We start from the raw sequence: 8739 nt of genomic DNA, 5'->3' as shown, positions 1-8739 counted from the left end.
CACACGTTGGGGAAAACAAACAGTATTTACATTTGACCCCCACTGTAAAAAGGCCAACTTCTTTGTCTATGTTTTGTTATACAGAAATAACAGAACATGCTGAAAAGCTGCTGTGCTGTTCAATGTACATGTAACCAGGTATAAAAAACGACCTTCGGTTGGTCAGGTAGAGAAATAGATGCTGCGAGAAGAGCTCTGTGGCTTTGTGGGTAATGTGTGGACCCGGTGTCCAAGTAGGTTGCTTTGTGTGTAGAAAACATTTCATCACGGGTAAGACATTTAACTTGTTTAGTGTAGTCTGTTTGGAACTCCACTCACTACTTGTAGCTGTGTAGTCCGTTTGTTTATGTTGTTGGTCTTGGCTAGCTTAATGTTCTGGTTGGTAGCTAACTAGCACTCACTGACTGAGTGCTAGCACCGTCATGAAAAGAGGCATGAGGGAAGCCACAATGTTATGTTTTTATGATAGGGAGCAGGTAATGTTATGTTTATATAAGTAGTGAGAATGATAGGGAGCAGGTAATGTTAAGTTTTTATAAGTAGTGAGAACGATAGGGAGTAGGCAATGTAATGTTTTTATAAGTAGTGAGAACGATAGGGAGCAGGTAATGTAATGTTTTTATAAGTAGTGAGAACGATAGGGAGCAGGTAATGTTATGTTTTTATAAGTAGTGAGAACGATAGGGAGCAGGTAATGTTATGTTTTTATAAGTAGTGAGAACGATAGGGAGCAGGTAATGTAATGTTTTTATAAGTAGTGAGAACGATAGGGAGCAGGTAATGTTATGTTTTTATAAGTAGTGAGAACGATAGGGAGCAGGTAATGTTATGTTTTTATAAGTAGTGAGAACGATAGGGAGCAGGCAATGTTATGTTTTTATAAGTAGTGAGAACGATAGGGAGCAGGTAATCTTGAAAAGTCATCTTTAGACATGTACTTTTCTTAAATGTACTTTTGTAATTGATTAAAACAAGGAGACAAGAAAATTGTGTTTGAGCCAGTGGAGTAAACTAGTGATCTAGGTAACCACAGGTTGTTTCCCCACAGGCATGCGGGCCACGACATTCTATCTAATACCAATTGGAACTGCCCAGAAAGCTCTTAAGGTAATAATATACTTACATTCTCCCCTTCACACTGGTAGAATTATTATGTTGAAATACAGTAAATTAAATGGTTATACTTATACATACACTCACACACAAACGCATGTGCTAAACACACGCAGAATCACACAATCTAGAACTGTTTTAATCAGCTTGCCTTCAGTTTTCTGTGATGCACCATGAGCTGCAGTACAGTTTGGTTTGGCTTTTCATTAACTCTCTTGAATAGAGCTCGCAAGTTTGTAGTCCTAAAACCGGAAATGAGTAACATCTGGTTCGTTCAGCCATTCCTATGGGGGAATGAATGGGGAAAGAAGGCTGAAAATAAGGTTTTACACAGGCTCAGGAGATCTTTGTTCTAGGAGATCATAGCAGTCAGGGAAAACTATGAATTTTGAAGCCTTTGTGCTTTATGTCATTTTATTCCATTCAATGTTATCTGATGAATATGATCTCAAAGAACAAGACATAGGGTCTCCTAAGCCTTTGTGTTTACCACAGACCTTACTTTTGGCGTTTATACAAAAACTACATTTTCCCATAGGCTTTGTCCAACCAACCACGGCAGAGTTAGTGAGTACAAAAAGACGCCATTACTACTGCTCTCTACACAACAACTGTTCTCTTCAACAGGGATTCCCTCAACTTCCTGTTCCATAGAAGAACTCCATGTGTCCATCCGAAGCAACACACTGACCCCTGGTGGATGCTTTGGTCATTACATCTGTACACATTTTAGAGAGTTTCTAGTAAACTCAGCAGAATAAGAAACATCCTCTCTGTCAACTGTGTTTATTTTCAGCAAACTTAACATGTGGAAATATTTGTATGAACATAACATAAGATTGAACAACTGAGACATAAACTGAACAAGTTCCACAGACATGTGACTAACAGAAATTGAATAATGTCTCCCTGAACAAAGGGAGGGTCAAAATCAAAGTAACAGTCAGTATCTGGTGTGGCCACCAGCTGCATTAAGTACTGCAGTTCATCTCCTCCTCATGGACTGCACCAGATTTGTCAGTTATTGCTGTGAGATGTTACCCCACTCTTCCATCAAGGCACCTGCAAGTTCCCGGACATTTCTGGGGGGAATGGCCCTAGCCCTCACCCTCCGATCCAACAGATCTCAGACGTGCTCAATGGGATTGAGATCCGGGCTCTTCGCTGGCCATGGCAGAACACTGACATTCCTGTCTTGCCGGAAATCACGCACAGAACGAGCAGTATGGCTGGTGGCATTGTCATGTTGGAGGGTCATGTCAGGATGAGCCTGCAGGAAGGGTACCACATGAGGGAGGAGGAATCTGCCTGCAATGAGCTCAGTCCAATAATGCTGTGACACACCGCCCCAGACCATGACGGACCCTCCACATCCAAATCGATCCCGCTCCAGAGTACAGGCCTCGGTGTAACGCTCATTCCTTCGACGATAAACGCGAATCCGACCATCACCCCTGGTGAGACAAAACCGCGACTCGTCAGTGAAGAACACTTTTTGCCAGTCCTGTCTGGTCCAGCAACATTGGGTTTGTGCCCATAGGCTTATACAACAGGGCTACATCCCCTCAGTCCAGCCTCTCTCAGCACTGATGGAGCGATTGTGCGTTCCTGGTGTAACTCGGGCGGTTGTTGTTGCCATCCTGTACCTGTCCCGTGGAATGTTCGGATGTACCGATTAAGTGCAGGTGTTGTTACACGTGGTCTGCCAGTGTGAGGATGATCAGCTGTCCGTCCTGTCTGCCTGTAGCGCTGTCTTAGGTGTCTCACAGTACGGACATTGCAAATTATTGTCTCCTTCCTCCTCTGGCCTCCTTGCAGCATGCCTACGATACGTTCACGCAGATGAGCAGGGACCCTGGGCATCTTTCTTTAGGTGTTTTTCAGAGTCAGTAGAAAGGCCTCTTTAGTGTCCTAAGTTTTCATACCTGTGACCTTAATTGCCTACCGTCTGTACACTGTTAATGTGTTAACGACTGTTCCACAGGTGCATGTTCATTAATTGTTTATGGTTCATTGAACAAGCATGGGAAACAGTGTTTAAGCCCTTTACAATTAAAATCTGTGAAGTTATTTGGATTTTTACAAATTATCTTTGAAAGACAGGGTCCTGAAGAAGGGACGTTTCTTTTTTTGCTGAGTTTTTAAACATGCATATGCGTGGTCCCAGGAAATGAACCCGCTATCCTAGCGTTGCAAGCAACATGCTCTACCAATTGAGCTACAGAGGTTATACACTGGGGTATACAAAACATTAAGAACACCTTCCTAATATTGAGTTTCCCGCCCTTCCCCCTTTTTGCCCTCAGAACAGAACAGCCTCTATTCATCAGAGCTGGAGTGTACAAAACATTAGGAACACCTTCCTTCCATTAGGAACACCTTCCTTCCATTAGAAACACCTTCCTAATATTTCGTTTCAGCCCCTTTAGTCCTCAGAACAGCCTCAATTCGTGGGCGAATGGACTCTACAAGGTGTCGAACACGTTCCACAGGGATTCTGGCCCAGGTTGACTCCAATGCTTCCCACAGTTGTGTCAAGTTGGCTGGATGTCCTTGGGTGGTGAACCGTTCTTGATATACACGCGAAACTGTTCTTGACACTCTCAAACCAGCGTGCATGGCACCTACTACCATACCCCGTTTAAAAGGCACTTACATTTTTGGTCTTACCTATTCACATTCTGCATGGCACACATACACAATCCATGTCTCAAGGCTTAAAAATCCTTCTTTAACGTGTCTCCTCCCCTTCATCTACACTGATTGAAGTGGATTTAACAAGTGACATGATGATGGACTTACTTGACTTAAGCCGTTGGCTCCTATCAGGAGCACAGGCCAATGCCCAATTGATGCCTCTTAACCATTTCTGCCAGGATGTCTCTCCTCCAAGGGTTTCATGGTAACGTACGATTACCAATCATAAAATCAACATGTCATTCAATTAAACAATTAATCAATCAAATTAAACAACAACAAAAAACATACCTTCATTTTGAATAACTTTATTTATAATATTAACATTTGAAAAGTCATCATCCAGGGATAATGGAAGCAAATAAATCATTCAGGTATTTTATGATGATTCATCATCGGTTGCCAGGGGGCTTGTACACAACAGAGCAGTGGGTTATCAATATCAACTGTTTAGACAGTGGTCTAGCAGGCTAGAATGGCTCCCATGGCCAATGCCTTTCTCTACCATTTAATGTCTATATATCACATTAGATAAAGAACTACACTGGCCAGAGAAGAAACACAAACTACCTCTGAAATCTCTGGTGATGACTACAGTGTCCTTATGCACTCTCAAATAATCATTGGTTCTGATCCAATATCCACACTAATGTGCTAGCTACTTAGCATGAAGCAACGTAGTGTGGAACAGAAGTCAAAACACCTGTCTGTGTGCACATACACCACTGAACGTTAAATATTAAATTAAAAAGGATCAGAAGAAGCTGAACAGGACATACATATCTATTGTACTGTGAAAAATAGAGGCTGACCTCTCCAATAAGGAGTCAACGGTAATCAATTTACACCCAATTGTTGACAGTAAAGTCAGGTTCCTGAATAAAGCCCTGACACATGAGAACAGATAGCGAACAGGAAGTCATAATCAACTACGAGAATAAACAACGTAGACTATTACCGGTTCCTGATCAAAGTCTCTTCTTGTTGAACCAGTTAGGGGAATTCAAGACGGGTTCCTGATCAAAGTCTCTTCTTGTTGAATCAGTTAGGGGAATTCAAGATGGCCGAAGTGTAAAGTGATCAATGTTTTAATGATCGGAACTCAAGTTATTTTTGTTTCCATCGACAAACAATCAGCTAAAGAGTTATATACTTGTGTACATGTCTGACAGCCACTGATCTGTAGTAATCCAGTCAAATCTGCACATTAGGGTGGGTTCTAGGCCTACATTGGACCTCATGGACGTTGCTGTATTGCATGTTTTCAGAAAGCTGGTGTGTAGGTCAGAACCGGTTGGCTCTAAGGTTCTGTGTGGGTAGTGATCTGTACAGTACAGTCGGAAGTATTTAGACACCTTGACTTTTTCCACATTTTGTTATGTTACAGCCTTATTCTAAAAATTTGTTTTTAAAAAAAAACACATCCTCAATCTGCACACAATACCCCATAATGACAAAGCAAAAACAGGTTTTTAAAGTTTTTTCAAATGTATTACAAATAAAAAACAGAAATACATTATTTACATAAGCATTCAGACCCTTTGCTATGAGACTCGAAATTGAGCTCAGGTACATCCTGTTTCCATTGATCATCCTTGAGATGTTTCTACAACTTGATTGGAGTCCACCTGTGGTAAATTAAATTGATTGGACATGATTTGGAAAGGCACACACCTCTCTATAGAAAGGTCCCACAGTTGACAGCGCATGTCAGAGCAAAAACCAAGCCATGAGGTCGAAGGAATTGTCCGTAGAGTTCCAAGACAGGTATGTGTCGAGGCACAGATCTGGGGAAGGGTACCAAAACATTTCCACAGCATTGAAGGTCCCCAAGAACACAGTGGCCTCCGTCATTCTTAAATGGAAGAAGTTTGGAACCACCAAGACTCTTCCTAGAGCTGGCCGCCCGGCCAAACTGAGCAATCGGGGGAGACGGGTCTTGGTCAGGGAGATGACCAAGAAGCCGATGGTCAATCTGACAGAGTTTTAGAGTTAGTCTGTGGAGATGGGAGAACCTTCCAGAAGGAAAACCATTTCTGCAGCACTCTACCAATCAGGCCTTTATGGTAGTGACCAGAAAGAAGCCACTCCTCAGTAAAAGGAACATGACAGCACACTTGGAGTTTGCCACAATTTACCTGAAGACTCTCAGACCATGAGAAACAAGATTCTCTGGTCTGATGAAACCAAGATTGAACTATTTGTCCTGAATGCCTGTTACGAGGAGTGGAACCCAAGAGCAGACTCAAACGAGGAGACTGGGATGAGATAACCAAGGTATTAATTGAAACACAGGGGGAGATGGAGTGCAAGTCAGGGGAAGCTCGGGCGGGTAGCTGGAAACCAGGTGCGGAGGTTGAGGCTGGAGCCTCAGGGGAATCCAAGGGAGTAGTAGAATGGGGAATCCAGGACAGAGTAGCAGGATTACGAGACGTGGGACTAGAGACAGGGACCAGAGTCAGAGCAGGCAGAACTGTAGCGGAAAGGAAAACAGCATCAGGCAAGGAAAACAGGCACAACAGGATCTGAATAGTAACAACCGGCTAGAACCGTAGACTGACTGAGCAGAGACTGATCTAGCAACGTGGAAGTGGCAGGGCTGACTATTTGTAGAGGTCTTGATTATGGAACAGGTTGCAGCTGGTGGAGATCTGCTCTGACTCCAGCACACCTGTCTCTGCCTACACAATCACACACACATAGGGAGAGGGAGCGAGTACTGGGGGAGTAGTGTCTACTGCCCAACAAAGCATCAACATGTTTGTGATGTCAGAGAGAGGACTGCTATCTTAAGACTGTTTACATACAGTACATACATATGCCTGTGGACACGTGTACTAAACACATACAGTTGAAGTGAGAAGTTTACATACGCTTTAGGTTGGAGTCATAAACACTTGTTTTTCAACCACTTCACAAATTTCTTGTTAACAAACTATAGTTTTGGCAAGTCGGTTAGGACGTCTACTTTGTGCATGACACAAATATTTTTTCCAATAAATGTTTAAAGATTATTTCACTATCACAATTCCAGTGGGTCAGAAGTTCATATACACTAAGTTCACTGTGCCTTTAAACAGCTTGTATGATGTTATGGATTTAGAAGCTTCTGATAGGCTAATTGACATCATTTGAGTCAATTGGAGGTGTACCTGTGGATGTATTTCAAGGCCTACCTTCAAACTCAGTGTCTCTTTGCTTGACATCATGGGAAAATCAAAAGAAATCAGCCAAGACCTCAGAATTTTTTGGGGGACCTCCACAAGTCTGGTTCATCCTTGGGAGCAATTTCAAAACGCCTGAAGGTACCACGTTCATCTGTACAAACAATAGTACACAAGTATAAACACCATGGGACCACGGAGCTGTCATACTGCTCAGGAAGGAGACACGTTCTGTCTCCTAGAGATTAACGTACTTTGGTGAGAAAAGTGCAAATCAATCCCAGATCAACAGCAAAGGACCTTGTGGAGATGCTGGAAAGTATCTATATCCACGAAAGTATCTATATCCACAGTAAAACAAGCCCTATATCGACATAACCTGAATTACCGCTCAGCGAGGAAGAAGCCACTGCTCCAAAACCGCCATAAAAAAGCCAGACTACGGTTCGAAACTGCACATGGGGACAAAGATCGTACTTTTTGGAGAAATGTCCTCTGGTCTGGTGAAACAAAAATAAAACTGTTTGGCCATAATGACCATCGTTATGTTTGGAGAAAAAATGAAAGGCTTGCAAGCCGAAGAACCCCATCCCAACTGGACAGGGGGTGGCAGCATCATGTTGTGGAGGTGCTTTGCTGCAGGAGGTACTGGTGCACTTCACAAAATAGATGGCATCATGAGGTAGGACAATTATGTGGATATATTGCTTGGTTGCAAATGGTTCTTCCAAATGGACAACGAAAGCAAGCATATTTTCAAAGTTGTGGCAAAATGGCTTAAGGACAACAAAGTCAAGGTATTGGAGTGACCATCACAAAACCCTGACCTCAATCCCATAGAACATTTGTGGGCAGAACTGAAAAAGCATGTGCGAGCAAGGAGGCCTACAAACCTGACTCAGTTACACCAGCTCTGTCAGGAGGAATGGGCCAGAATTCACCCAACTTATTTTGGGAAGCTTGTGGAAGGCTATCTGAAACATTTGGGACAAGTTAAACAATTTAAAGGCAATGCTACCAAATACTAATTGAGTGTATGTAAACTTCTGACCCACTGGGAATGTGATGAAATAAATAAAAGCTGAAATAAGTCATTCTCTCTGCTATTATTCTGGTTTTTCACATTCTTAAAATAAAGTGGTGATCCTAACTGACCTAAGACAGAGAATTTTTACTAGGATTAAATGTCAGGAATTGTGAAAAACTGAGTTTAAATGTATTTGACCAGGGTGTATGTAAAGTTCCTCTTTCCATCTCGTCTCTCTTATTTAACGCCTGGGGTTGCATCCCAAAATAGCACCCTATTCCCTATATAGTGCGCTACTAGTCCTATAGAGGCCCAGGTCAGATGTAGTGCACTAGGAAGGGAATAAGGTGCCAATTTGGGATGTGGCCTGTTCAATACATCTTCATCAACACTACAGAGACAGAAGTCAGCCAATAGCAGCGTTTAATTCACATTATGATTTTCACCCAGGCCTTTGTCTGTTTCGATGTTTCATAATAGATAATTATTGCAATAACACACTAATATTGCAGGAAATATATAGTAATGGAAATAGCAATTATACTATAGTGCTAGTAATAAAATAAAGAATTGATGATCCTAATTTAGTGGCCGATTGTTAGATACCAAATGGCTGCTCATTGTGTTTGTCACAATATGGGAGCTTGCCAAGGTTTTAAAGAACCCCCCACCCAAAAAAAGACAACATGATTATTCTGAACTATCCATAACATTAACCCAAACTCTTTAATAACATAC

This window comes from Oncorhynchus mykiss, chromosome 31 (assembly GCF_013265735.2).
Source record: "Oncorhynchus mykiss isolate Arlee chromosome 31, USDA_OmykA_1.1, whole genome shotgun sequence".
NCBI classification, from domain to species: domain Eukaryota; kingdom Metazoa; phylum Chordata; class Actinopteri; order Salmoniformes; family Salmonidae; genus Oncorhynchus; species Oncorhynchus mykiss.
The sequence above is the reverse complement of the archived record's forward strand: the minus strand, read 5'-3'. Positions refer to the sequence as shown.